At 35.7% G+C, this 22,125-nt stretch overlaps 1 protein-coding gene and 1 pseudogene across 10 annotated transcripts in view; one reads left to right on the forward strand and one right to left on the reverse strand.

The window, feature by feature from the left end:
- The window catches only part of NBEA (neurobeachin), a 684,640-nt gene that overhangs the window by 14,800 nt on the left and 647,715 nt on the right, over positions 1-22,125 (forward strand). The gene's annotated exons all lie outside the window — the stretch shown is intronic.
- LOC101083390 lies at positions 17,554-18,175 on the reverse strand (annotated as a pseudogene).

Consider the following 22,125-nt stretch of genomic DNA (forward strand, 5'->3'; position numbering starts at 1 on the left):
ATGTTATTTCCAAATTGCTGTGTTCCCAACTGTCCTCATCTCTGAAACTCCACAGATGATTTTCAGAGAGATACCATGGGGTTTAATGCATGAAGCTCCTACGTTTTAAAATGTTTGTTATTTACTTTATCCAACCAAGAAGAAATGTAAGTACTATATTTGGGAAATGAATATTTCTAAATGAATACTTTGATTACTAACATTTAAAAACTATTTTCACTATGCTATATTCATTTAGCTACTGCTTTACCATGTCAGTTTCTTAAAATAATGTTATGCATCCAGCACACTTATTTTCAACAAATAGGCATGAGTATCTTAATAAAGAATACGTATTTTTAATGGTGGTAAATGTGGCTTTAGAAGTCAGTAAGAATTATTTCTTAATTTTTATTTTTTCAAATGTCATTATTACTAGGTTTATTTCAAAGCTAACTCTGTTCAAAGTCTTTATGTCTTTTTTATTGTGAGAAAATTCACCGGTATAACTGTTTTCATATTCCCAAATTGGAACTCTGTACCCATTAAATAGTAACTCCCCAGTCCTTTTCCCTCGGTTCCTGGTGACCACTATTGTACTTTCTGTCCCTGTGAGTTTGACTATTCCGGTTACTTCATGTAAGTGTCATCCTACAGTATTTTTCCTTTTGTCTGGCTTATTTCACTTAGCATATGTCTTCAAAGAGTAAGAGTTTTTTATTCAAACCAGTCTCCATTGGCAACACAGATAAGATACTCTGGAGACTGTATTTGTAGGTTACATTTGTAAATTCAGGATCTGTATGTATCAGTCTCTTTGTTGATGGAAATGAAAAACAGCCTCCAATAAGAAAAAGTAATTTCTATATGACTCAGGCTCATTACTCCTATTTTTGAATATTATGTGGAATAGAGATACAGAGACCATAGTAATATTTCTTAAAAATTTACGTTTTCTCTCTTTGCTTTGTTTCCATAGTATAGCTGCTTTTGATCCTCTTATCCTAGAACTTGTCAAGAAAATCAGCACACAGTTCTAACCTTGTAAATTCTTAGTATTCCTCTTTCTTCTCTCTATATTACAAAGCCTAAAATAATTTCCATTTAGACTGGTAAGACAGTCTCAGGGTGGCAGGAGTAAGAGACTCAGCAGGCCAAGCCAGAATTCTCTTGAGTAGGCACAGGGAAAGAAAGACCAGGAATAATACTCAAACATGAATAATTCTTGTCATCTAAAAAATTAATTAATTATGGAAGACAGCAGCAATTTGTTGCAGTGATTCCAATTTCTTATAGAACATTCAGTAGTGATTTTACCTCAACTTCTCCTTCATTAAAAAAAATACAACAACCTGTAATTTATTTTTTTCTTAAGAGGTTTTTTGTTAATCTGCCTGCATTAAACAGTCTGTTTTAAAATAAAAAAAAACGCTTTTCTCTAAAATTTATCTTTTTTTTTTTTTTAATGTTCATTTATTTTTGAGAGAGACAGAGCACAGATGGGGGAGGGGCAGAGGGAGACACAGAATCTGAAGAAGGCTCCAGGCTCTGAGTTGTCTGCACAGAGCCCAGGGCAGGGCTCAAACTCACCAACTGTGAGATCATGACCTGAGCTGAAGTTGGACACTTAACAGACTGAGCCACCCAGGTGCCCTTCTAAAATGTGTCTTTCATCTTATGTACCTAGTTAGAAGCTTCTAGAGAGCATGCCCCTATTTATTTGAACTCATTTTTGTAGTATACAGCTTCTGAAGATGAATCTTTAGTTTTAACTGCTTTTATTTTTAAGAAATAACATAATTTATCCATCCTCTTTTATACCCCTGCAGTATAGGCCTACCTTATCTTAAATAACTTAGTAAAGATTTATCAATCATGGCTATGTTTATGCCATTTTAAAGTCTATTGAAAACTTGGTCTCAGTAAGTTTGTCTCTTCATATATTTACTACTTGTTTTAAAGCGCTGCTTCTTTTGGCTTATCCGTAGCTGTACTGTCCACGGTAGAAGCCCCTGTGTTTTGTGGCTGTCAAGCACTTCTTACAGCACAGCTAATAAGAATTTAGATATGCTTTAAGTTTAAATACAGCGTTTCAAAGCCTTAGATGAGGAAATAATGTAAAATACCTCATTATTAATTTTTATGTTGGTTTCATGTTGAAATGAAATTATCTTGGTTATATTGCCACTTGGGTTATTTATTAATTTATAAAGTGAGTTAACTTCACCTGTTCCATTTTAGTTCTTTTAATGTGGCTATTAGATAACTTTTAAATTATATATGTGGTTCACATTATATTTCTTTTAGTTTTTGTCTATAACTAACTTAATTGTTAGGTATACAGGTGACTCAGGAATTAGGTCTTGTGTTGAAAACTTTGGGAAATAAATTACACTTTGCATGATTTTCTAAACTATCATACTTACCCTTTATCTTCTTTTATTAAAACCTTTTTAATGTTTATTTATTTTTTGAGAGAGAGAGAGAGAAAGACAGAGAGAGAGCGAGGAAGGGGCAGAGAGAGGAGGAGACAGAATCAGAAGCAGCCTCCAGGCTCTGAGCTGTCAGCACAGAGCCCTACGTGGGGCTCGAACCCATGAACCATGAGATCATGACTTGAGCTGAAGTTGAATGCTTAACCAGCTGAGCCACCCAGGTGCTCCCTTGCCCATTATCTTAGGAGAAAAAAAAAAGAGTCACTAGTGTTATCAGTAAGAAGGGGATAGATTTCAAATTTTTAAGTTATGATTGAGGGAAGGGACAATGGGAAGAGATTCCTGATGCCTGGTGATGGGTCTGATACAAAGTAAGCACTCAATGATGATTATTTTTTTTTTAAAAAGTGTAGGTTGAGATTTGAAAAGGTGGTGATGATAGGGTATATGACATGTATAATTTACTGAGTGAAGTTGTAATTTAAATACAATTGAGTAAACTTGTGTAAATTTCAGCCCTGTGGAGAGAGGAGGTGAGTTTAGTTTTCATTGCTTACCCTTTTACTGCATGTGAGGAGAAGGAGCTAGATTTCTGTTGGGCATTTGTAGTTCATGATTAAGAGAGAAGGTGGAGGAAAAGATGATGGGCACTGAGTATGTTAAATTATTTTCAATTTCATCAGTCTCATAAAGTCAGAACTCTAAAAATTAACATTTTATCAAAGTTGAGTTAACGGTTTTCCGAAATCTAGAAGAAGATTCAAGCTAGCTTGATATAGTTCAGTTTCAGGATCACCACAAATAAGCCTTTTTCTTAACTGGTCTGGTGTTACTGTTAACTGTTTTGGTGAACTTTTCTTCCTCTGTAAGGAAATCCTCTTCCTTCCTACTGCTGAAAGGACTCTGGTTTTTCCTTTCTGCCAACCAAATTACAGTTTTTCATTATGTAGCATTCCAGAATTGAAAGAATGTCCAGAAAAATATGTTAGGTCAAATATTATATGTAATAATGTAGAAACTATTTATAAGGTAGCATATTTACTTGTCTTGGTTTTTAAGAGTTGAGCTTTAATGATTCATCTTTATCAAAGTGTGACTTTTCACATTGCAAGTTTCTTTGGAGTATCTTTTCCATGCTAAGGTGTGAATTTTTCCCCCCTAGCTGTTAATCTATTCACATGCTTGATTCATTGCTATTATTGTTGAAGTCATCAACCTGGCAGACAGCAGGCCCTAATTGGGTGGGATTGTAGATTCAGTCTTTTAACCATGCACTTTACTAAGTTTAGATTCAAATGGAAATGTAACCCATTTCCTTGGTCTCATTAGTACCACACAGGGACTGACTAAACTAATTGGTCACAGTTCAGTAATATTGCCTGAATGGTCTTGGAGTTGTTTTGAACTATTACCATTTCCTCATTTGGGCCTTAGGATCAAAAAGCATTCATTTTTAGGATGACTGACTTATTTCAGGGATGGGTTGAGTAGCTGTGAAGAAGCTATTTTCTCAGTGAAAATACTCATTTAGATACTTTTATAGGAATTATGTTGAGCAAATATATTTTAGTCAGATTTGCTGATTTTAAAAATTAATTATATTGGGCTTTTTTAAAATTCCAGAAATAATATTTAACCTGATTAGTAATTGCACTCTGAAAGGTAAACTAATGTATTTTAGTTACTGCATGACAAACTGTCATTCAGAATGACAGCTGAACCCAATTACATTGAAAAATTAGGCTGCCAAACTGAAATAAATTGAAAATGACCTGCCTAGAATGTATGGGACATAGACATTTGCAACATAGATTTCAGTTCCAGGGAGAGAGTGGTTGGGGCTGGGTCAATATGGTAATGTATTTTGTACCTTAGAGCCTTAATTTATTATCTTCATATGTAAAAGGCATAAAGATATATTAATGGGGAGGTAGTATATGAGAATAGAATTTAATAATTACATGTATCACGTTTGTGATATGTTACTAGTTGTGAAAAAGGGACTGTGTTAATGTAGTTTATTCCTAAGGAAAAAGCAGAGATCTTATAAAAGTTTTGCTTTATACTGTGATAGAGATTAATGTTTAATATATACTGTTATTGAATTATTTTATAGTTGGCTTGACTTATTTTCTAATTGATTTAAGTATTCAGGGTAGAGTACTATATTTAATTTGCAGGTTATCTACTTCTTTTGTTCATAGTTACTTCTTCTGTGCCCTTCTTTCCACCCCCATTTAAATACTGGTCTACTGGGTCTGACTGTATGTACTCATTTTCAACCTGCCCTTCATATCTGACTGCCTATCCCTTTTATTCAAGCAAATATTTATTGAGTACTCACCATATGTAATGCTAAGCATTGAGGATACAATGATCAAGACAAATCCCTGCCCTGGAGTGCTTAATGCTATAGAGGGTGATAATTACAGGCAATTATATCTGTAAGTTCTATGATAGAAACGAATCAGGTTATGGTGGGCCACACTGAAAGGAGAAATGTACTAATGAAGTCAAAGGAAGGCGTCAAGGGAAGGCTTCACACAAGCAGTTATGCTTGAGCTGAGGTTTGAAAGCTGGCTAGGTCTGTCTAGAGCTGTGCAGTCATAGGGTAGACACGAGCCACGTGTGGCTGGTGAGCACATGAAATGTACCGAAAGCATAAAACGCACACTTGACTCTGAAAACTTGGTATAAAAATCATAATAATTTGAAAATATTTATTACATGTTACAATGGTGTTTTACATATATTGGGTTAAATGAAATATAACTGAATTTCTCCTGTTTCTCTTTACATTTTCTTCTATTGTGGTTAATAAAATTTTAAATTTTATATATGGCTTACATAATATTTTCACTGGGCAGCACTGGTTTAGAAGGGAATATCTTAAAAATAAATGAACCATTGGAGGGATAGAAATAAACTAATATTCTAGCATGTTTTCTTTCTTTATATGTATGTATCTGTGTGTGTATATATACATATACAAATATATATTTATACATGCCGACACACACATATATAATCTTTATATTGTTTGAACCACTCATGTTTTCGGTTTTCTTGTTATGTATCAGCAAACCTCATCCTAACTGATGCATTGACTTAATAGCAATAATTTAAAAACCACATCTCATTGGGGAAAAACTTGTTCTCCCTGCTCTGGTAAAAATTGCCTAAATAATTCATAGAAATCAATATGGCAACAAATTAAAATGCATCTTATTGTCAGCAAATACTTTGGAAGGCAAATTGTAAACATTGCTTCAGAGTTGAAGAAGCAGTTACAATAAAATGTAAGAATTGGTTGGATGAAAATTATTTCTAACGTGTTTTACTAGATATTTGCTTGAATTATTTTCTAGACTGTTTCTTAAAGAAATGACTACTTGTTATGAATTACTATTAGAAAATATATGTGAAAATATACTTTCTGGAAATTCGTGTTTATCCTGTTTACTAAAACAGAAATTGAGAGGTAGCCATAACTTTACCTGGAAAGCAGGACATAACAGTTTGTTATTTATTTGATTTATCAGAATCAGAGTTCCCTATTGTATTTAGAGTGCTAATTTTAGTATTAATTGTCAGGAGTACCATATTTAAAATTTATTTTTTTTAATTTTTTTTGAGACAGAGACAGAGCATGAACAGGGCAGGGGCAGAGAGAGAGGAAGACACAGAATCTGAAGCAGGCTCCAGGCTCTGAGCTGTCAGCACAGAGCCCGATGCAGGGCTCGAACTCACTGACTGTAAGATCATGACCTGAGCTGACGTTGGACGCTTAACCGACTGAGCCACCCAGGTGCCCCGGGAGTACCATATTTTAAATAGGACCCTGATTTTGAATACTAGAATTCTGGAATGCTAGTACATGATAAAGTTTCAAAGATTATCTGGTTTTCAGATATGGAAACCTAGGCACAGGAAAGTTACTGGTTTAATCTGGGTTACACAGTTTTTAAATTGCCATGCTTTAGGACTGGATTTCAGGTCTCTGAATTTCTAGTCTAGCAATTACTCCTTTTATTAAATTCAACTTGAGTTACCTGGGCTTGGCTGGTGTGCTAATTTGCTAAGGCTGCTGTCACAGAACAGATAGCTTGAACAGCAGAAATTTATTTTCTCACTTCCATGTGCAGGAAGAGCCAGGGGAAGAGCATTATCTAGGTGACTAGGTGATTAGTAGGCAAACACTTGATACCCCTTGGATCAAATTAATACTGGAACAACACTGGGACCAGTGGGTGCTAGAAATATTGGATTGGAGAAAGAACTGTTGTAAGAAGCTTCTGGGTGATTCACAGCAGTGTCCAGAGTAGAGGACGCGTCACAGCAGTGTTCTTGGGATGTCTTGCCTCAAAGCTAGCACGGTGCATTTGGATAATTGTCTAGTTTTTGAGAGTTGGCGACATGTGTTGTCTTCTTCCATTACAATTTAAGAGTATATATACTTCAGCAACATTCTTGGATGTTCTAAACCTTGAAAGATTTATAAATACCCAGTGGAGAGGAGAAGGAGATTAATTTAAACATATTTTTATTTCTCAGTGGTAATTGGGAGCTAAATTGCTTATTCCTAGGAATAGTATGGTCAAACTTGGGGTAGAATGGGATTGGAAAGATGAATCTTTTCTTTAAAGACTTCAGATTCTAAAAAGAGAGACTGATGTGTAAATTTAAAAAATACTGAGTAATGTGATCAGGCCTTTGTCGCTTGACTAATCTGAATTCAAGTGTTTGTTCTGCCTTTTATTTCTCCTGTGATCTCAAGAAAAAGTGTGTATTAGAATACAACATCACAGAAGAGAAAGCGACAAAACTGTTTGCAGAAGTCAGGAAAGACTTTAAGGTAGAGGATTCTCTTGAGATTGGATTTGAAGGGTGAGCAGGAGTTTGCTGAGTAGATCGGGTAGAGTGAGAGTATTCTATCTACATCTGGAAATTTGGATCAGCATAGTATGTTTAAAGTAGTACCTTCTTTGTAGCAATGTTTTTCTCTCCCATCAAATTACTGCCTATCCTTTAGGACTTAGCTTAAGCTTCTGTCTCTGCTAGATTCTTCTCTAATTCAGAGTCAGAGACAATTTTCAGGAAGTTAAGTATTTCCAGTTTTTGCATTACATTAGTTATCTTTTAAATACATTAATCTGTCAACAAACTCAGGAGTCACTTGAAATGTGATGTGGTTGGCAAACTGCAGTTGGCAAAATCAAGGTCTCTAGACGTCAAGGTGGAGGAAGAGCAGGAAAAATAAAAATAATGCTTTAAACATGTATGCTTTTGTGAGTACATAAAGAAAAGTTCTGGAATGAGCTGCTTTCAAAACCAGAATCTGTTGCTCATTTCCACCAAACATAATAAAATAATGATAGTAGTTACAAGTTTTTGTTAGGTATTCTGCTATGCAGTTGACCGTTCCTGATTTAATAATAGCACTTAGGGGTAAGAAAAGAAACACTACTACATTAAATGTACACATCAATTATGAGTTATATGTTGATTTCAGAAATGTTAATATATGAAAAATATTTCTTACAATAGAGAAAATATTTTCAATTAAGGTAGTAACTCCATGATATAGGCATTTCTGTCCCCCTTTACACATGAGACAAATGAAGCTGGGTAAATTTGAAGCTCAGGACTTTGGGCAGTGTGGAGGAGAAGTTTTGGCAAGAGTGGCAAGAGCAAAGCAATACGTGTGTATATTCCGTGTAAGGTGATCTGATTAGATAGACTAGTATTGTCTTACTCCTTCAGTATTTCTTGTGTTTCTCTCCTTGAAACAACAGGATTGGTCAGAGAGGACAGCCTGTTCAGTGGTGAAGTCTATATAAATAGTGGGTGCTTCTTCTAGATCCATCCTGTACCTGCTCCTTGTAGGCCTTTTACAGCTATGAATTGATGTGCTGGACTATATTTAGATTTATGAATTAATGTGCAAATGCTATTTGAGTCAAATCTGTTTTTGTATCCTGGTTTTCTGTAAAGAGCTTGGCCTTTGTGGAATGACTAATCTGAATTCAAATCCTGGCTCTGCCTCTTCTTTGCTTTGTGACCTTGAGCCAAGTATTACATCTCTCTGAGCTTCTGTTTGTCTTCCTCTTTATGTCTGTATCTACACTGCATATATGTGGATATATAAGGAAATCCTTATATATGGAGTGAAATAGATGTTATTTTCCTTCCCTCGTATTCCTTTCAAGTGGGAGCTGTGTATATAAATTGTATATTTGAAGATCATTATACTTTTAACAGTTTCTGCTTCAATACTGAATGTTTGTTTAGTACATTGCTATTGAAAATGTGGCCCCCAGAAGAGGTTTGCATATTTGTAAAATGTTTCTTGGTCTGAGAGGAGATAAGGAGCTTGTGCCAGAATGTAAATCAACTTTGTTAGTAAGCACACTGTTTATTTCAAATATTTTTTTTCCATAACAAAACTTTCTTTGTGAAAGAAGTGTGTTGATTCATGTTCTGATTCAGCCTTCTCATTCATTGACTGGTACTCTGAGTGGCATGAATGGAGAGTACTTTTAGGGGGTACATTTTGAACAAAGTTTAGTTTTACTAATGTTGTGATGCTTTTATTCACTCATTAGAAAGATTTGGTATTGTTAGTGAAAAGATTATTGATTTTGGACTTGGATTCTGATCTTGTCTTTGTTACTAATTAGTTGGTCAAGTCATTTAAGCGTTGTAGACTTTATTTTGTGTGACTGAAAATAAAGATTGAATTAGAGTATTTTGTGGCACTCTCAGGCCTTAATATGCTAATAATCCATGATCTCTCAATAATGTTTTGTTTTTTTCTTTTAGAATCAGAACATAGGCCTGATATTAAAATAGAAAATAAGATACACTGGGGGCGCCTGGCTGGTTCAATGTCTAACTCTTGATTTTGGCTCAGGTCATGACTCCACGGTCATGGGATCAAGCCCCATGTTGGGCTCTGTGCTGGGCATGGAGCCTGCTTGGGATTCTCTCTCTCTGTCCCTCTCTGCCCCTCTCCCCTATTCATGCTCTCTCTCTCTCTCTCTCTCTCTCTCTCTCTCTCAAATAAAAAAAAAAAAAAGAGATACACTGGGACAGAAACATGCTGTAAGAAGTTTTTTTTGTTTTTTTTTAAATAGGTATTTTTATTAAGCTTTGGTCAACTGTATGCCAAGAAGTTGGTCCTAAAAATATGATGATAATGAAACTATTTTTTATTCATAAGTAGTAATATCCTGGAGGAGATAGACAAGGAAATATATAAATATAATTGTTAATGTGTTAGTGATATGTACCAAAAGTGTTGAAACAGGAGACTTTGAGAGACTAATTCCCTAGAACAGTAGTAGGCAAATATTTTCTGTAAAGATCCAGGCATTTTAGGCTTTATGGGCCATATTTTGTTTATTGCCGCTACTCTACTTTGCAGCTGTAGTGGGAAGGTAGCAACACTAATCTCTGACCTCAATTAGGTGTCCTATAATTATATTGAATTCTGACACTAGAGTTAGTGCAAACCTATAAGCTAAGGGCTTGGTCCCACAAGACTGTCTCCATTTCAGATGCCAGCTGCAAGTGGGGCTTCCTACATTTCTGCCTGGCTGACTATAGCCCCGCCCCCCAAGTTCAGTAATTTGCTAGAATGACTCACAGAGCTCAGGAGAGCACAATACTTAGGATTAGTTTTATTATGAAAGCTGCAACTCAGAAAGATCCAAATGGAAGAGACATATAGGTCAGTATGTTAGAGGTGGGGAGTGGGTACACAGAGCTTCGATGCCCTTTCTGGGCACCCTTGCAGCACATCGATATGTTCAGCAACCTGGAAGCTTCCTGAATCTCATTGTTCAATAGTTTTTGTGGACTCATTGTGTAGGTGTGATTGATTTAATTGTTGACCACATAATTGAACTCAGTCTCCAGCCCTGTGCTCACATGCTTGGTCTTTCATTGGCTGGCTCCTCTCTTTTAAACTATCTAGGGGCTGACCATGAATCACCTTGTTAGCATAACATTAGGTATAATCAAAAGGGACTAATTATGGATAACAAAGGACACCTATGAAATGTCAAGGGTTTTGAAGCTATGTGCAAGGAACTGGGGCAAAGACCAAATATATATATTTCAGTTATACTGTGGTCAACCTTAAATACTATGTCCATGAACGGGCATGGTGGTATTTCAATAAAATCTTATTTACAATGAAGCAGCAAGCTAGAATTGATCTCTAGGCAGTAGTTTGTAGACCCTTTGCTCTAAATGGGAATGCCTTCTCCAAGAAGATGACACTTGAATTGTATCTTCTGTTTTTTCAAATTTTTTTGCTGATGTTATACTATTTTATAGAATTTTAAAAATAATATGTTACAATATTAGTGATGTAATTTTAGTGAAAATGTCTGTAGTACAGTGGTACTACCATAGAGAGATTTTTATTTTAGGATGCTTGGTGAGTGATCAAGGAAGTTTTTCCACATGGGTACCTGATTACTAATGTGTGTTTTAATATCCATTGAGAAAGACTTCAGTTCTTCTCAGATACTAATTCATTTTTAGTCCTGTAATTAAGAAGGCTTGAGTATTATCTACCAGATAACAACTGGTAGGTGTTATTTTTCTGAATGACCATGATTTTTATCATATTCCTTAATTAGTGATATTTTGTCTGATGTGTTGTTGGAATGCTGTTTTTCATCTTTCTATTTTGTTTTGAGTCTCACTTCTTGTTTTTTTTTTTTTTTTTATTAAAGGAATTAGAGGCTTGGGTTTGAGTTTTATATCCATGACTAAGGAAGACTGTGTAGGTTCCACATTATGAGAGCTGTGCAGTGAGAGAATAGAAATGTGGCACTTGGTGCTGTGAAGTAGGGATCAAGGCATGGACATTTAAAAACTTTTGGTTTTTGCCTTTCATTTCTCCTTTTTGCCAGAGTATAAATTGTATCCTATTCTTGCCTGGAGATTTCACAATGAAAGAATAATCATGCTGGTAGCAATTAATCAATTTATCTTGTTAATTTAATTACTTAGTATGACTGAAGTTTCAAATGTGCGTAAAGATGAACATTTTGGAAGGCCTCTAAACAAGGAATTTGGGGAGTGGGCCAGAACTGAACATTTTAAAGTGATGGCAAGGGAAGGGTTTGGGTTTGCTATTATTCAGTTGCTTGGATGATGTGGTCGTGAGCTCTTAGGTTAGGGAGTGAAGAGAATTGCCCTTATGAGTACATGCAGAAATAGTGATGAAAATGAGGGTAATGGAAAAATAATCTTGTATTTTAGGGATAAAATAAAACAAATTAAAAAGAACCAAAGTAAAACTCATTTGTTTTTAAGTCAGTAGCCACAGATGAGTTACTAGTATCATCTTAAAACTGGAAGGGCAGTAACTTAAGTATGTTTATATGTATGGGCCACAGCAATAGTCTGTCAATCAGTAACACGTGAATAGTTTATTCCGTTCTTTTAATTGAATATTTTTTTTAAAAAATGAATGCCTGTTAAATGTTGTTGGTACTGAGGCTCATATGGAGATAGTAATATAATAATAATAATAGTAATTTTTATCTGGTACTTTATGAAGAAGGCTAAGCACCATAATCTGATAATAACCCTGTGAGATAAAGTTCTGTTATCCACAGTTTACATACAAAGAAACAAGATTAAGCAATTTATCTTGGGTCGTGCAGGTAGAGTTGGCCTGATGCCCAAGCCTTTTAACAGTTTTATTTTTCCTAGTGGACATAAATTTCATAAGTTTTTATAAGAGAAATACAAAGAATGATGGACTTTCTGAGGAGGGGCGGTTAACATCTTTAGGGAGTGGAACCTCGGGGAAACTTTTATAAAGGAGAGACATGCAAGATTAAGTGAAAATATAAGATGAATGTTTGGTATGGAGTGTACAGAATGAAGAGTTATAGGGGTCATAAAGCTGAACCATTTTTTTCATTGTGGCCTTTTGCAAACTACCCCATGCTGATTTTTTTCTCCAGAAAAAAAAAAAATGTTAAGATTTTGAGGCTTTGTAGTTGTGTTTCACTTCTAGGAGACTTCTCTACTTGTTTACATACCTATGCTTAGGTATTTAAGTGTAACTGTAAATGGATGTAGATTGTATATAATTATGAAATAGGTGCTAATATTAATCAGTGCTTTAAAGAAATCCATCTTGGGACGCCTGGGTGGCTCATTTGGATGAGTGTCCAACTCTTGATTTCAGCTCAGGTTATGATCTCACTGCCGTGAAATCGAACCTCACATCTGGCTCTGCACTGAGTGTGGTGCCTGTTTAAGATTCTCTCTCTCTCCCTCTTCTCTGCCCCTCCCCTGCTAGTGCTGTCTCTCTTTCTCTCCATCTTGATAACTGGGAGTCATTTACTTTCCAGACTAAGGTTCATGAGCTTTAGGATTTTTTTCATATTTCCTGTGCTTGTCATCTTACCACTTGGATTTTACCATTTACATTTTACAGAACTCACTTTATCACTTATCCATCCATCAATCCATCTTGTTTTTGGTCTTTTATTTTTGGCATATATTTCAAATCAGGTTGTAGCTATACATATCTTTTATTTCAAATTTTTTTTTCAACGTTTATTTATTTTTGGGACAGAGAGAGACAGAGCATGAACGGGGGAGGGGCAGAGAGAGAGGGAGACACAGAATCGGAAACAGGCTCCAGGCTCTGAGCCATCAGCCCAGAGCCCGACGCGGGGCTCGAACTCACGGACGGCGAGATCGTGACCTGGCTGAAGTCGGACGCTTAACCGACTGCGCCACCCAGGCGCCCCCATATCTTTTATTTCAAATTCAGTATTTGGTTATGGTCTCCCTAAACACTCCCCTCCAAACTACATATGATGAAAACATCAATCTTAAATATAATATTCAGTATTCACACATGCTTGTACCTGAGTAACCCAGACCCCCATCAAGATAAAAAATCTTAGAGTCACTTCAGAAAGTTCCCTCATACCCTCTACCAGTTAATCTCTACCCCGTATCCCCAGAGGCATCCACTCAAGTTTTTTCCCACCATAGACTATTGTCATAGAATTTGTATAAATGGGATCTGACAAAATGAGTAAACTCTTCTCAGTAAAGCTTCTTTTCATTTAACATAGTGCTTTTGCCATTTGTTCATATTGTTGTGTTTATCAGCAGTTTGTTACTTTTTATTGCTGAGTAGCAGACTATCATGTGAATTTACCATAGTTTATCTCTTCTTGTGTTGATGGAACTCTGGGCTGTTTCCAGTTTGGGGCCATTATAAAAGAATAAAGCTTCTTTTAACATTCTTATACAAAAGTCATTTGGGGATTTGTATTTTATTTCCTTTGGGTAAATACTTAAGAATGTAATTGCTGGGTCAGAGAGATGGTGTATATTTGGTTTAACAAGAATCTGTTAGACCTTTTTCCAAATGGATGAAACATTTTGTACTTCCAACACTGTGTGAGAGAGCCCATTCTTACCAGCATTTTACATGGTTAGTGCTCTTAGTGATTCTTATGGATGTATGATAGTTTAGTTCATTGTAGTTTTAGTTTGCACTTCTGTGATGGCTAATGATGATTAATATATTTTCATATCCTTAATTGGTGGTTTGTAAATATTTTGCGAAGCACCTGTTCAAATGTTCTGCCATTTTTAAATTAAAAAAAAATATTTAGAAGTTCTTTATATATCTTACATACCATTCCATTGTCATATGTGTTTTTGGAAAATTTTTTGTCTTTAAATTTTTTATTTATCTATAGCTATCTTTTCATGAACAAAGGCTTTTTAATTTTGATTAAGTCTAATTCATCAATTTTTTCCTTTATGGTTTTTGCTTTCTGTGTCCTTAAGAATATGCCCTGTAAGAATCTTCAATACAGGGGCGCCTGGGTGGCGCAGTCGGTTAAGCGTCCGACTTCAGCCAGGTCACGATCTCGCGGTCCGTGAGTTCGAGCCCCACGTCGGGCTCTGGGCTGATGGCTCAGAGCCTGGAGCCTGTTTCCGATTCTGTGTCTCCCTCTCTCTCTGCCCCTCCCCCGTTCATGCTCTGTCTCTCTCTGTCCCAAAAATAAATAAACGTTGGAAAAAAAAAAAAAAAGAATCTTCAATACAGATGATGCAGATATTCTTCTGTGTTTTCTTCTAGGAGTTTTATAGTTGTTTAGTCTGTGATCTATATAAAATTAATTCTTGTCTGTGTATGAGTTATGGATCCAGGTTTTATTTTTCTTCCCCATATTGATATCCATCTGTTTCATTGTTATTTGTGGAAAAGACTTTCCTTTCTCTATTGGATTACTGTAGCACCTGTGTAGAAAACTGATTGGAGCGTCAGTGAGTCTATCCTGTTCTAGTGACCTGTTTGTCAGTCTTTATGCCAGTGCTATGGTATCTTGATTACCGGAGCTTTATGATAAATTTTTAAATTGGGTGGTTTGTACATCCTCCATGTTTCTTTTCCTAAGATAGCTTTGAATATTCTAGTTGTCATGCTTTGTTGTTGTTGTTACATTTACATAAACCTTTTAGAATTCATGGTCAGTCTACAAAGAGGCCTGGGAGGTTATAAATAGATTTGCAAGAATGTATAATTTAACTTGGCAGAAGCAGGGTGTTGGGGGGGGGAGAGGTTGACTTCTTAAAAATCCCGAGTTTTCCATTTCATGAACATGGTGTATCTCTTATTTATTTAGGCCTTTTAAAAATCTCTCCCAGCAGTGTTTTGTTTTGTAGTTTGTAATTTAGAGGCATTACAAATTTTTTGTTACATTTATTTCTAAGTGCTTTATTGATGTTATATGTTATTATAAATAGAATTTTATTTAAAAAAATTATATGTTTATTTATTTTTGAGAGAGAGAGACCGAGCGAGCAGGGGAGGGGCAGAGAGAGAGAGGGAGACACAGAATCCAAAGCAGGCTCCAGGCTCTGAGCCGTCAGCACAGAGCCCGACGTGAGGCTCGATTGCAGGAATGGTGAGATCATGACTGAGATGTTTGCAGATGCTTAACCGACTGAGCCTCCCGGGTGCCCTGCATAATTATGTTTTTTAAAGCAGCTTTCATAAGATACAGTTTACTTACTATAAAATTAATGTTTTTTTTTTTTTGCATACAAGTCAATGACTTGGTATTCTCCATAATCATTCAACTATAACCATAATGTACTTTTTTTAACATTTTCATCACCCCCCCAAAGAAAGCTCAGGCACACTTACGTCACTCCTCATTCACACCTCAAGCCTCTGGCAATCACTAGCTTACTCTTTTTATATTTGCCTGTTCAGTCACACTACATGTCATCTTTATGTTTGACTTCCCTTATTTAGCATGTGAGGTTCACTTATGTTCCTTTTTATTGCCAAACACTGATTCCATTGTGGGGTATGCTGCATTCTGACTGTCCATTTACTAGTTTATGGACATTTGAATTGTTGCCAATTTTTAGCTTTTATTAATAATGCTGTTTTGAATATTTGTATAAACGTCTGTGTGGATATACGTTTCCATAGATACATAGTATTAAAATTGCTGGGTCATATGGTAAATGTGTGTTTAACTTTTTAAGAAACTACTAAATTGTTTTCCAGAGTGATTACCATGTTACATTTTCAGTGGCAATGCTACATTGATTTTTGAATGTTAAAACAGCTTTCATCCTGAGGTAACTCTGCTGCATTTTCCATTTTCTGTATTGCTGGACTTGGCTTGCTTACAATATTAAGGATTTCTGTGGCTGTGTTCATGAGAGACTGTGGTCTGTAATTTTATTTTCTTGTAATGTCCTTGTCAGGTTTTGCTACTGAGGTTATCATAAAATGGTTGGGAAGTGTTCCTTCTTCCTGTTTTATTAATGAGTTTTGTAGAATTCACCAATAGAAAATATCTAGTCCTGTTCTTTTTTTTATTGGAAGGTTTTTTGATAATGAACTTACCTTTTTGATAAATATGGGCTATTTGGATTTTCATTTATCTTGTGTCGGTTTGGAAAGTTGTATTTTACAAGGGATTTATCCATTCTATGTAAGTAATTGAATTTGTTGGCATACTGTTGTTCATAAACATTTCTGTAATATGCTTTTAATGTCTTTATGTTTGTAATGTAGGATTTGTAGTGATAATCCATCCCAGGTACTGACAATTTGCATTATTTTCTTTTTCTCTCTCTTATTCTCTTGAGCTAATGATTTATCAATTTTATCAATCATTTCAAAGAAACAAATTTGGCTCTGCTAATTTTTTATTTCATTGATTTCTGTGTTGTATTTCCACTCTTCTACTTGTTTTGTTTTTCTTTAAATTCATAAATGAAATCTTAGGCCAATGAGAGCTCTTTCTTTTCCAGCACTGTAGAATTCTCTCTCAGCACTGCTTTAGCTCATCTCCCCAAATTTGATAGGATTTCGATGAGAGGAATTAAGTGTGTTGTTTTTGGAGGCACTTTAAAAGTTTTTATTGCTGTTGATTTCTGTAAATATTTTTATTTTCTATTCCTCTTTTTTACTGGGATTACATTTATATTAGATCTTTAATTTTGTACTATATGCCCCTGAGGTTTTTTTTTTTTAACTGTTTTTACAAATATTTTGTTTATTTTAAAGAAGCTGGTCCAGACAATGTCCATTTAAAACCCATATCTCAGGCCAAAAAGTACAAATAAAATAAAAAAGTGTTGAACACACTTCTGCATGAATAACTTTATTAACTGCTAATGAAAATTAGAACTTTTCTGGGATCTTCTGACAAGACTTTTATCTTAAAATGCTTTCTCTTCAGTGAAGCTGTCTTTGGAGTTAGTCGTTACTCTCGCGATCTCTGTCATCTCGACTCCAGCTTGCTATTTCTCTTCTTTTGGTCCAGACCCTCAAATTTTAAAAGAAACTTCAAGTTAAGGAAAAGTCATTTTTCCACAGTTCACTTCTCTGAAAAACTTCCATCTCCCACTGAAAGTCATAGTCCAGGAGTGAAGCAATCACATACTAGAACTTTAGGGCCGGTTGGAAAGTCATTACGAACACTCGCATTGGTCAACCTAATTTATCACAAGCTTGAAAATGCACAGTCCTGGAAAAGGTGGTGGCCTCTCTGTGCACACATGTAATTTTTTTAAACAGGAGAGTGCGATATGAAGGGGGCTGAGGCTTGATCACCCCAAATCAGCACAATGAAAACAAGTGATCATGAATAATGGGCACTAGACTTCAAATTACCAGATGTTTTAAAGAGATGGGGTGCCAGTTTTCATTTCCGTTTTGAACACCACATTACAAAAGAACTATTTTTAAAAATAAAAAAGGATTGAGGGTAAAGAAAAAAATAAAAAGAATATCTAAATCGTTGGATGACCCCCTGTTTGTTCCTGATAAACTCCAATCACATCTTCCTCCTCCATTCCCACTTCTTTTGGAGCATGATTATCAGCAATTCTCGGACCTGCAAAGAGAAACCTCAGTGAATTCATTGGAACTCCCTCTCTTGGACAGTATGATTCTTTGAGTTTCTTGAGATGGTTGTCATTTTCACTTTGAAGTGAATTGCACTGCCATCCTGTCCAATGACTCTGAGTTTAATGTATTCTCCTACCTTCTCATCCCCCAAGTCCTCAGTTGAAGGTTTTGCCTCCTGGTCAGACATGGTGACAGTGGCTTCACTCAGGGTCTCTGCACAGCAGGGGCGTCGGATCGGCAGAACCTGGCTCCGGGGTTTACAGATCTGTCTCTCTTCCCCACAGCACGACACCGCGGCTGGCTAGGCTCGAGGTTCCATTTGTTTTTTCCCAATCTTTTTCCTCTCATTTTTCTTCAGATTAAATACTTAAATTGATTTACCTTTAATTCCATTGGCTCTTTTTTTTTTATCTGATCTGCTACTTAGCCTATTCTGTGAACATTTTAATTTAAATGTCATAGCTTTCTATTGTACATTTTGTATTTGACTCTGTAGTTTGTAATTCTTTGCTATGATTCCCAGTCTTTTTATTCATTATGAGATGTGTTTTAAAGTTCCATGAACACAGTTATACTACTTGATTTAAAATCTTTATGTGTTTATTCAGGCATCTGAGTCCTCTGGATTTTGGTTTCTATTGATCATGTTTTATTTCATGAATGGACTATATTTTCTTTGTTATTTGTATGTTAAGTAATTTTGGATTGTTATCGTGAATGCTGTGAATAATGCTGTGTAGAGATTCTGCATTTTGTTACGCTCTTCTGAATTTTGTTGACAAATTTTAAGGTGTCCGTTTACTTGGATAAACTCAAACTGCAGAACTCAATAGTTGGCATCAGTTGAAATCTTATGAATATGAGTAGTTCATGGCTGAGCCAGACATTTGTCCAAGGTTATTTGGGGCTTCTTCTCTCTTGTGCTTTTGTTTCAAACTGCTGAGATTGTCCATAACTTCTGGTTCGTGATGTAGATCGGGGCTTGTCCCTAAATAGAAAATCATAAGAAACAACGAATTTTACAAAATACTGTTACTTTCTTATACCTGTCAACTCCCATTTCTATTCTTTTACATGTCCGGTTTTGGTTGCTCTTCACCTTCAGAAAGCTGTTTTTGAATATTTTGTCCAGAGTTTATAGTTCTTATCTGTACTGTGTTAAGAACCACTTCACTATTACCAGATTCAGCCTCTATCCTAAATTTAAAAAACAACGCAAAAAGCTTAATAGGCCGTTAGTGCACTCAACAAATGTAGAGTCTCTTATGTGTGCCTGACAAACATTGGCAATGCAACTATTAAAGACACAGATCCCTCCTTTCAGGGTTTTCACATGTCCGTAGAGGAAATAAATATAAACAGGTGTGAGAAATACATTAATAGAAATATCTACTTGGAAAGAAAGTGGCAGAGAAAATGTGATTGTTTCTCACTGGGCTAGGCAATATGGGCACACTGACAGGGAGAGTTTAAGGAACACATTCTGAAGGAATACTACATCCTGCTTGGAGTTTGAAGGATTAATTGCTATTTTCAGGCAAACGGGGAGGGATAGATGTACTATGCTTTCAAGTTTCAATATAGGGACAAGAGAGATGATGTAAAACCTAGAGCCAAGTTCAGCTGGAAACTTTAAAATCATCCTTAACCTCTCTTGCTTTTCCTTCTATTGTGTCTGACTTTAAGATTTCTCCCTCTTAAATCTACTGATTTATTAAATTCACATGTGACCTGGTCAGTTTTCTCTGGGAGGAGTGAGAGCTAGAACATGAGAAAAGCCTTAGGTTTTACACTGCTCCTGAAATTTGTCAGCATTTCAGACAGCTGAGGCAACAAATGGACCTTGATCACAGTGTTAATCTCATGGTAAGACTTAATTTTTTAGAACTGATCAGTCAACAGTGTTAAGTCCTACTATCAGTGTATTTTAATACATCTGTTTGTGTCAGGGATCTTTGCTCTATTTGTGTAGGAGTTTTAGTAGATGTGCATTAGAGCCTCATTAGCTTATTTAACTTTTGCTAATACAGGTAGTTCCAGGCCCATCTTAATGTCTAGAGTAACTGTTCACCTTAGTAGTTGCTGAGTCCCTCAGAACAGTGGCAGTGAGAACAAAGAAAATTTTAATCTTCCATTTGGGGAAGGGGATAGACTCAAATAATTTTGAAATATGGAGTCTCTTGATGGGGAAAAAGAGAGCTAGGAGGAAATGAATAAACCAGCAAATGTTAAATTTTTGACTTGGTTAAGAGGTATCGGAGAGAAGCATAGCGCCCTTCAGTGGTTACCCATTGTTCTTAAGGTAAAGCTGAAATTTTTTTTTTTTTTAAGTTTATTTATTTATTTTATGACAGAGAAAGCATGAGCCGGGGAGGGCAGAGAGAGAGTAGGAAATTGAGAGAATCCCAAGCAGGCCCCAAGCCACAAGTACAGAGCCTGATGAGGGCCTCAAACTCACAGACCTTAAAATCATGACGTGAGCTGAAACCAAGAGTTGGACGCTTAACTGCCACCCAGGTGCCCCAAAGCTGTAAATTGTTAATATGATCTGCAAGTCCCTACATGATCTGATAGCACAATAGCTCACTTATCTCATCTGTTGCCACTCTTCCATTCATTCATTCTTCTTCTTCTCCCTTGCTGTCTGCACTGCCACCACCAAGATGTTCTTTTATCTTTTATTAGAGGTTCTTCTTATCCTAGAGCTTTGGTGAACCCTATTATTCTGCCTGAAATTCTTTCCTTCATTTCCCTTTTATCTTCGTCTAGTTACTTTCTCCTCTCCCAAATTAATTTTTCAGATATTCCGTGGCTTCTCCAAATAAGGTTATATGCACTAATAATCTAGCAGCTAGAATATAAGCTTTTTTTAATGTTTATTTTGAGAGAGAGAGAGAGAGAGAGAGAGAGAGAGAGAGAGAGAGAATCCCAAGCAGGCTCTGTGCTGTCAGTGCAGAGCCCATTGCGGGGCTTGCTTCCACTCAGTGTGAAGTAATTATCTAAGCCAGAACCAAGAGTTGGACACTTAACCTACTAAGCCACACAGGCGCTCCTAGAATATAACCTTTATGGCACCGAGTTTTCCTGTTAACTACTGTATTGTGAGCACCTAATACAGTCCTTTGCATATGGTATGTGTTCAGGAAATATTTGAATGAATAACTGAAAGAATAAATCCAGAGATGAATTCAAAATTCCATTTAACTAATTTTTGGTGAGAAATAAATATGCCAAAAATTAGTGTGAGGAATTTATTCCTACCACTTCCTATTAGAATAAGGAGGTAGATATCTAGAAATAAATAATCAATTGCTTTCAGAGATTTATTGTCTCACTGTTTGAGAATGATCACTGGTTACAGCATAGTGAGGAGTGCCTATCAAGCTGTAGTACTCATTATGTAGATGCTGCCCAGTACATACACTGAATTGAACTACAGTGAGTAACATTATGTTTGACTTTTTGCTTAGTCTGTTACAAAGACAGTCATGTGCAAGAAGTATTGTAATTTTTTCTACATGCTAGTAGGTTTTTCTTTAGATGTTTGAGCACCAGTTTGATTACGCTTCTTCTAAAAAGATACGAAGAAATCAATAAAAGATTACATATTTAAAGCTATTAAAATAAATGAAGTTTGATAGCAAAAATGAAATACTTACAAAGGGTACCTATACTGAATTTAAATGACTTATTACTTACTTTAATGAAAAAAATGAGAAAAGTATAGCTTTTAATAGGAGAAAATTATTTCTGATGAAAAAACAGTAAGAGTTGAAATATTTTAGAAAGTGAGTATGTTGACAGTCCATCCTTGAGGATCTTTTGTAAAGACAATAGGAAAATATTAGCTGTAAAAGTATTTATCTCACTGAATAAAGACAACTAGCTTGGGCAGGATCTCTCAATTATTTCCAGTTGTGATTATATGATTGCCTAGTTTTTATTTAACATACTTACTCCTTTCAATAGGTCACATAGAATTATTTGCTCAATCATTTTTTTCCTTTTTATGTGTGTGCCTGAGAGTGTGATTGCTTGTGCGTGAATGTTGTACTTTGTCTCTCTCTCTTGTTTCCTTATAGTGCCTGGCATAAGGGATTTGCATTTTAAGAATGAGGTTTACTTTTTAAAAGTAAGATTTGCTCTTATTTAGAATTTGAGATAAAACATCTCAAATGAGATGAGATGAGATTTAACTGAAATCTTTAAAACTTTCACATGATTTTTATTCTCCCTAGAGAGTCATAGCAATTGAGGGGTGCTTAT

Source organism: Felis catus, chromosome A1, assembly GCF_018350175.1.
Source record: "Felis catus isolate Fca126 chromosome A1, F.catus_Fca126_mat1.0, whole genome shotgun sequence".
Classification (NCBI taxonomy): Eukaryota; Metazoa; Chordata; class Mammalia; order Carnivora; family Felidae; genus Felis; species Felis catus.